Source organism: Ursus americanus, unplaced genomic scaffold (assembly GCF_024610735.1).
Source record: "Ursus americanus isolate L20-20 unplaced genomic scaffold, mUrsAme1.1.p SCAF_142, whole genome shotgun sequence".
In the NCBI taxonomy this organism is placed as follows: Eukaryota; Metazoa; Chordata; class Mammalia; order Carnivora; family Ursidae; genus Ursus; species Ursus americanus.
The window spans coordinates 216,308-225,200 of record NW_028273724.1 but is presented as its reverse complement, the minus strand read 5'-3'; positions in this window follow the sequence as shown (position 1 = coordinate 225,200).

Genomic DNA, 8,893 nt, shown 5'->3' with positions numbered 1-8,893 from the left:
GTCCCAGTGCTCTGCTCCTCTCTTTTCACTCCTGCTGCCAGAAGCCCTGGGAGGATGGGAGGTCTTAGAACATGGCTGGGCACTGGGGTTTCTTCCAGAGAAGTGGAGGGCATTGGCTTTACCTTGCCACAACCACTTGGGATAGGGTTCGCACCTCAGGAAAACTGTTTCCGTGGGAAGCCGGCTTTTTGCAAAGGGGTCTCAGGGCCGTGGGCCTCGGATGTCCCTCCGGCTCCCCAAAGCACAGGGACGAGGTGAGGGGCTTAGACCATGCCTGGGCAATGTTGTTTCTTACACCTGGGTGTGTGGCATTTTGTTGAGCTGCCTACCCCCACTTGGGATAGGTGTTCCACAGCAAGCACCTATTGTTCATCGGAAGCCGTTTTTGCCCCAGGGGTCTCCGGGCTGTGTTCCTTGGGCTTGAACTCCTGCTAGCAAAACCGCCGGGTTGAGGGAAGGGTTCAGACTGTGCCTGGGCCCTGTGGTCTCTTCCAGGTCAGTGTATGGCATTTCCTTCCCTTTGCCACAGGCACCTGGGAGCATGTCTGCACGTGGAGAAAGACTTTCCCGTGGGAAGCCGGTTTTTGTCAAACGGGTCCCAGTGCTCTGCACCTCTCTTTTCACTCCTGCTGCCAGAAGCCCAGGGAGGATGGGAGGGCTTAGAACATGGCTGGGCACTGTGGTTTCTTCCAGAGAAGTGGAGGGCATTGGCTTTACCTTGCCACAACCACTGTGAGAGGGTCTGCACCTCAGGAAAACTGTTATCGTGGGAAGCCGGCTTTTTGCAAAGGGGTCTCAGGGCCGTGGGCCTCGGGTGTCCCTCCGGCTCCCCAAAGCACAGGGACGAGGTGAGGGGCTTAGACCATGCCTGGGCAATGTTGTTTCTTACACCTGGGTGTGTGGCATTTTGTTGAGCTGGCTACCCCCACTTCGGATAGCTGTTCCACAGCAAGCACCTATTGTTCGTCGGAAGCCGTTTTTGCCCCAGGGGTCTCCGGGCTGTGTTCGTTGGGCTTGAACTCCTGCTAGCAAAACCGCCGGGTTGAGGGAAGGGTTCAGACTGTGCCTGGGCCCTGTGGTCTCTTCCAGGTCAGTGTATGGCATTTCCTTCCCCTTGCCACAGGCACCTGGGAGCATGTCTGCACGTGGAGAAAGACTTTCCCGTGGGAAGCCGGTTTTTGTCAAACGGGTCCCAGTGCTCTGCTCCTCTCTTTTCACTCCTGCTGCCAGAAGCCCAGGGAGGATGGGAGGGCTTAGAACATGCCTGGGCACTGTGGTTTCTTCCAGAGAAGTGGAGGGCATTGGCTTTACCTTGCCACAACCACTTGGGAGAGGGTCTACACCTCAGGAAAACTGTTATCGTGGGAAGCCGGCTTTTTGCAAAGGGGTCTCAGGGTACGTGGGCCTCGGCTATCCCTCCGGCTCCCCAAAGCACAGGGACGAGGTGAGGGGCTTATACCATGCCTGGGCAATGTTGTTTCTTACACCTGGGTGTGTGGCATTTTGTTGAGCTGGCTACCCCCACTTGGGATAGGTGTTCCACGGCAAGCACCTATTGTTCGTCGGAAGCCGTTTTTGCCCCAGGGGTCTCCGGGCTGTGTTCGTTGGGCTTGAACTCCTGCTAGCAAAACCGCCGGGTTGAGGGAAGGGTTCAGACTGTGCCTGGGCCCTGTGGTCTCTTCCAGGTCAGTGTATGGCATTTCCTTCCCCTTGCCACAGGCACCTGGGAGCATGTCTGCACGTGGAGAAAGACTTTCCCGTGGGAAGCCGGTTTTTGTCAAACGGGTCCCAGTGCTCTGCTCCTCTCTTTTCACTCCTGCTGCCAGAAGCCCAGGGAGGATGGGAGGGCTTAGAACATGCCTGGGCACTGTGGTTTCTTCCAGAGAAGTGGAGGGCATTGGCTTTACCTTGCCACAACCACTTGGGATAGGGTCTGCACCTCAGGAAAACTGTTTCCGTGGGAAGCCGGCTTTTTGCAAAGGGGTCTCAGGGCCGTGGGCCTCGGGTGTCCCTCCAGCTCCCCAAAGCACAGGGACGAGGTGAGGGGCTTAGACCATGCCTGGGCAATGTTGTTTCTTACACCTGGGTGTGTGGCATTTTGTTGAGCTGGCTACCCCCACTTGGGATAGGTGTTCCACAGCAAGCACCTATTGTTCGTCGGAAGCCGTTTTTGCCCCAGGGGTCTCCGGGCTGTGTTCCTTGGGCTTGAACTCCTGCTAGCAAAACCGCCGGGTTGAGGGAAGGGTTCAGACTGTGCCTGGGCCCTGTGGTCTCTTCCAGGTCAGTGTATGGCATTTCCTTCCCCTTGCCACAGGCACCTGGGAGCATGTCTGCACATGGAGAAAGACTTTCCCGTGGGAAGCCGGTTTTTGTCAAACGGGTCCCAGTGCTCTGCTCCTCTCTTTTCACTCCTGCTGCCAGAAGCCCAGAGAGGATGGGAGGGCTTAGAACATGCCTGGGCACTGTGGTTTCTTCCAGAGAAGTGGAGGGCATTGGCTTTACCTGGCCACAACCACTTGGGAGAGGGTCTACACCTCAGGAAAACTGTCTCCGTGGGAAGCCGGCTTTCTGCAAAGGGTTCTCAGGGCCGTGGGCTTCGGGTGTCCCTCCGGCTCCCCAAACCACAGGGACGAGGTGAGGGGCTTAGACCATGGCTGGACAATGTTGTTTCTTACACCTGGGTGTGTGGCATTTTGTTGAGCTGGCTACCCCCACTTGGGATAGGTGTTCCACAGCAAGCACCTATTGTTCCTCGGAAGCCGTTTTTGCCCCAGGGGTCTCCGGGCTGTGTTCGTTGGGCTTGAAATCCTGCTAGCAAAACCGCCGGGTTGAGGGAAGGGTTCAGACTGTGCCTGGGCCCTGTGGTCTCTTCCAGGTCAGTGTATGGCATTTCCTTCCCCTTGCCACAGGCACCTGGGAGCATGTCTGCACGTGGAGAAAGACTTTCCCGTGGGAAGCCGGTTTTTGTCAAACGGGTCCCAGTGCTCTGCTCCTCTCTTTTCACTCCTGCTGCCAGAAGCCCAGGGAGGATGGGAGGGCTTAGAACATGCCTGGGCACTGTGGTTTCTTCCAGAGAAGTGGAGGGCATTGGCTTTACCTGGCCACAACCACTTGGGAAAGGGTCTACACCTCAGGAAAACTGTCTCCGTGGGAAGCCGGCTTTCTGCAAAGGGGTCTCAGGGCCGTGGGCCTCGGCTGTCCCTCCGGCTCCCCAAAGCACAGGGACGAGGTGAGGGGCTTAGACCATGCCTGGGCAATGTTGTTTCTTACACCTGGGTGTGTGGCATTTTGTTGAGCTGGCTACCCCCACTTGGGATAGGTGTTCCACAGCAAGCACCTATTGTTCGTCGGAAGCCGTTTTTGCCCCAGGGGTCTCCGGGCTGTGTTCGTTGGGCTTGAACTCCTGCTAGCAAAACCGCCGGGTTGAGGGAAGGGTTCAGACTGTGCCTGGGCCCTGTGGTCTCTTCCAGGTCAGTGTATGGCATTTCCTTCCCCTTGCCACAGGCACCTGGGAGCATGTCTGCACGTGGAGAAAGACTTTCCCGTGGGAAGCCGGTTTTTGTCAAACGGGTCCCAGTGCTCTGCTCCTCTCTTTTCCCTCCTGCTGCCAGAAGCCCAGGGAGGATGGGAGGGCTTAGAACATGGCTGGGCACTGGGGTTTCTTCCAGAGAAGTGGAGGGCATTGGCTTTACCTTGCCACAACCACTTGTGAGAGGGTCTGCACCTCAGGAAAACTGTCTCCGTGGGAAGCCGTCTTTTTGCAAAGGGGTCTAAGGGCCGTGGGCCTCGGCTGTCCCTCCGGCTCCCCAAAGCACAGGGACGAGTTGAGGGGCTTAGACCATGCCTGGGCAATGTTGTTTCTTACACCTGGGTGTGTGGCATTTTGTTGAGCTGGCTACCCCCTCTTGGGATAGGTGTTCCACAGCAAGCACCTATTGTTCGTCGGAAGCCGTTTTTGCCCCAGGGGTCTCCGGGCTGTGTTCGTTGGGCTTGAACTCCTGCTAGCAAAACCGCCGGGATGAGGGAAGGGTTCAGACTGTGCCTGGGCCCTGTGGTCTCTTCCAGGTCAGTGTATGGCATTTCCTTCCCCTTGCCACAGGCACCTGGGAGCATGTCTGCACGTGGAGAAAGACTTTCCCGTGGGAAGCCGGTTTTTGTCAAACGGGTCCCAGTGCTCTGCTCCTCTCTTTTCACTCCTGCTGCCAGAAGCCCAGGGAGGATGGGAGGGCTTAGAACATGGCTGGGCACTGTGGTTTCTTCCAGAGAAGTGGAGGGCATTGGCTTTACCTTGCCACAACCACTTGTGAGAGGGTCTGCACCTCAGGAAAACTGTTTCCGTGGGAAGCCTGCTTTTTGCAAAGGGGTCTCAGGGCCGTGGGCCTCGGGTGTCCCTCCGGCTCCCCAAAGCACAGGGACGAGGTGAGGGGCTTAGACCATGCCTGGGCAATGTTGTTTCTGACACCTGGGTGTGTGGCATTTTATTGAGCTGGCTACCCCCACTTGGGATAGGTGTTCCACAGCAAGCACCTATTGTTCGTCGGAAGCCGTTTTTGCCCCAGGGGTCTCCGGGCTGTGTTCGTTGGGCTTGAACTCCTGCTAGCAAAACCGCCGGGTTGAGGGAAGGGTTCAGACTGTGCCTGGGCCCTGTGGTCTCTTCCAGGTCAGTGTATGGCATTTCCTTCCCCTTGCCACAGGCACCTGGGAGCATGTCTGCACGTGGAGAAAGACTTTCCCGTGGGAAGCCGGTTTTTGTCAAACGGGTCCCAGTGCTCTGCTCCTCTCTTTTCACTCCTGCTGCCAGAAGCCCAGGGAGGATGGGAGGGCTTAGAACATGCCTGGGCACTGTGGTTTCTTCCAGAGAAGTGGAGGGCATTGGCTTTACCTTGCCACAACCACTTGGGAGAGGGTCTACACCTCAGGAAAACTGTTATCGTGGGAAGCCGGCTTTTTGCAAAGGGGTCTCAGGGTACGTGGGCCTCGGCTATCCCTCCGGCTCCCCAAAGCACAGGGACGAGGTGAGGGGCTTATACCATGCCTGGGCAATGTTGTTTCTTACACCTGGGTGTGTGGCATTTTGTTGAGCTGGCTACCCCCACTTGGGATAGGTGTTCCACGGCAAGCACCTAATGTTCGTCGGAAGCCGTTTTTGCCCCAGGGGTCTCCGGGCTGTGTTCGTTGGGCTTGAACTCCTGCTAGCAAAACCGCCGGGTTGAGGGAAGGGTTCAGACTGTGCCTGGGCCCTGTGGTCTCTTCCAGGTCAGTGTATGGCATTTCCTTCCCCTTGCCACAGGCACCTGGGAGCATGTCTGCACGTGGAGAAAGACTTTCCCGTGGGAAGCCGGTTTTTGTCAAACGGGTCCCAGTGCTCTGCTCCTCTCTTTTCACTCCTGCTGCCAGAAGCCCAGGGAGGATGGGAGGGCTTAGAACATGCCTGGGCACTGTGGTTTCTTCCAGAGAAGTGGAGGGCATTGGCTTTACCTTGCCACAACCACTTGGGATAGGGTCTGCACCTCAGGAAAACTGTTTCCGTGGGAAGCCGGCTTTTTGCAAAGGGGTCTCAGGGCCGTGGGCCTCGGGTGTCCCTCCAGCTCCCCAAAGCACAGGGACGAGGTGAGGGGCTTAGACCATGCCTGGGCAATGTTGTTTCTTACACCTGGGTGTGTGGCATTTTGTTGAGCTGGCTACCCCCACTTGGGATAGGTGTTCCACAGCAAGCACCTATTGTTCGTCGGAAGCCGTTTTTGCCCCAGGGGTCTCCGGGCTGTGTTCCTTGGGCTTGAACTCCTGCTAGCAAAACCGCCGGGTTGAGGGAAGGGTTCAGACTGTGCCTGGGCCCTGTGGTCTCTTCCAGGTCAGTGTATGGCATTTCCTTCCCCTTGCCACAGGCACCTGGGAGCATGTCTGCACATGGAGAAAGACTTTCCCGTGGGAAGCCGGTTTTTGTCAAACGGGTCCCAGTGCTCTGCTCCTCTCTTTTCACTCCTGCTGCCAGAAGCCCAGGGAGGATGGGAGGGCTTAGAACATGCCTGGGCACTGTGGTTTCTTCCAGAGAAGTGGAGGGCATTGGCTTTACCTGGCCACAACCACTTGGGAGAGGGTCTACACCTCAGGAAAACTGTCTCCGTGGGAAGCCGGCTTTCTGCAAAGGGTTCTCAGGGCCGTGGGCTTCGGGTGTCCCTCCGGCTCCCCAAACCACAGGGATGAGGTGAGGGGCTTAGACCATGGCTGGACAATGTTGTTTCTTACACCTGGGTGTGTGGCATTTTGTTGAGCTGGCTACCCCCACTTGGGATAGGTGTTCCACAGCAAGCACCTATTGTTCGTCGGAAGCCGTTTTTGCCCCAGGGGTCTCCGGGCTGTGTTCGTTGGGCTTGAAATCCTGCTAGCAAAACCGCCGGGTTGAGGGAAGGGTTCAGACTGTGCCTGGGCCCTGTGGTCTCTTCCAGGTCAGTGTATGGCATTTCCTTCCCCTTGCCACAGGCACCTGGGAGCATGTCTGCACGTGGAGAAAGACTTTCCCGTGGGAAGCCGGTTTTTGTCAAACGGGTCCCAGTGCTCTGCTCCTCTCTTTTCACTCCTGCTGCCAGAAGCCCAGGGAGGATGGGAGGGCTTAGAACATGCCTGGGCACTGTGGTTTCTTCCAGAGAAGTGGAGGGCATTGGCTTTACCTGGCCACAACCACTTGGGAAAGGGTCTACACCTCAGGAAAACTGTCTCCGTGGGAAGCCGGCTTTCTGCAAAGGGGTCTCAGGGCCGTGGGCCTCGGCTGTCCCTCCGGCTCCCCAAAGCACAGGGACGAGGTGAGGGGCTTAGACCATGCCTGGGCAATGTTGTTTCTTACACCTGGGTGTGTGGCATTTTGTTGAGCTGGCTACCCCCACTTGGGATAGGTGTTCCACAGCAAGCACCTATTGTTCGTCGGAAGCCGTTTTTGCCCCAGGGGTCTCCGGGCTGTGTTCGTTGGGCTTGAACTCCTGCTAGCAAAACCGCCGGGTTGAGGGAAGGGTTCAGACTGTGCCTGGGCCCTGTGGTCTCTTCCAGGTCAGTGTATGGCATTTCCTTCCCCTTGCCACAGGCACCTGGGAGCATGTCTGCACGTGGAGAAAGACTTTCCCGTGGGAAGCCGGTTTTTGTCAAACGGGTCCCAGTGCTCTGCTCCTCTCTTTTCACTCCTGCTGCCAGAAGCCCAGGGAGGATGGGAGGGCTTAGAACATGCCTGGGCACTGTGGTTTCTTCCAGAGAAGTGGAGGGCATTGGCGTTACCTTGCCACAACCACTTGGGATAGGGTCTGCACCTCAGGAAAACTGTTTCCGTGGGAAGCCGCCTTTCAAAGGGGTCTCAGGGCCGTGGGCCTCGGATGTCCCTCCGGCTCCCCAAAGCACAGGGACGAGGTGAGGGGCTTAGACCATGCCTGGGCAATGTTGTTTCTTACACCTGGGTGTGTGGCATTTTGTTGAGCTGGCTACCCCCACTTGGGATAGGTGTTCCACAGCAAGCACCTATTGTTCGTCGGAAGCCGTTTTTGCCCCAGGGGTCTCCGGGCTGTGTTCGTTGGGCTTGAACTCCTGCTAGCAAAACCGCCGGGTTGAGGGAAGGGTTCAGACTGTGCCTGGGCCCTGTGGTCTCTTCCAGGTCAGTGTATGGCATTTCCTTCCCCTTGCCACAGGCACCTGGGAGCATGTCTGCACGTGGAGAAAGACTTTCCCGTGGGAAGCCGGTTTTTGTCAAACGGGTCCCAGTGCTCTGCTCCTCTCTTTTCCCTCCTGCTGCCAGAAGCCCAGGGAGGATGGGAGGGCTTAGAACATGGCTGGGCACTGGGGTTTCTTCCAGAGAAGTGGAGGGCATTGGCTTTACCTTGCCACAACCACTTGTGAGAGGGTCTGCACCTCAGGAAAACTGTCTCCGTGGGAAGCCGTCTTTTTGCAAAGGGGTCTAAGGGCCGTGGGCCTCGGCTGTCCCTCCGGCTCCCCAAAGCACAGGGACGAGTTGAGGGGCTTAGACCATGCCTGGGCAATGTTGTTTCTTACACCTGGGTGTGTGGCATTTTATTGAGCTGGCTACCCCCACTTGGGATAGGTGTTCCACAGCAAGCACCTATTGTTCGTCGGAAGCCGTTTTTGCCCCAGGGGTCTCCGGGCTGTGTTCGTTGGGCTTGAACTCCTGCTAGCAAAACCGCCGGGTTGAGGGAAGGGTTCAGACTGTGCCTGGGCCCTGTGGTCTCTTCCAGGTCAGTGTATGGCATTTCCTTCCAATTGCCACAGGCACCTGGGAGCATGTCTGCACGTGGAGAAAGACTTTCCCGTGGGAAGCCGGTTTTTGTCAAACGGGTCCCAGTGCTCTGCTCCTCTCTTTTCACTCCTGCTGCCAGAAGCCCAGGGAGGATGGGAGGGCTTAGAACATGCCTGGGCACTGTGGTTTCTTCCAGAGAAGTGGAGGGCATTGGCTTTACCTTGCCACAACCACTTGGGAGAGGGTCTACACCTCAGGAAAACTGTTTCCGTGGGAAGCCGGCTTTTTGCAAAGGGGTCTCAGGGTACGTGGGCCTCGGCTGTCCCTCCGGCTCCCCAAAGCACAGGGAAGAGGTGAGGGGCTTATACCATGCCTGGGCAATGTTGTTTCTTACACCTGGGTGTGTGGCATTTTGTTGAGCTGGCTACCCCCACTTGGGATAGGTGTTCCACGGCAAGCACCTATTGTTCCTCGGAAGCCGTTTTTGCCCCAGGGGTCTCCGGGCTGTGTTCGTTGGGCTTGAAATCCTGCTAGCAAAACCGCCGGGTTGAGGGAAGGGTTCAGACTGTGCCTGGGCCCTGTGGTCTCTTCCAGGTCAGTGTATGGCATTTCCTTCCCCTTGCCACAGGCACCTGGGAGCATGTCTGCACGTGGAGAAAGACT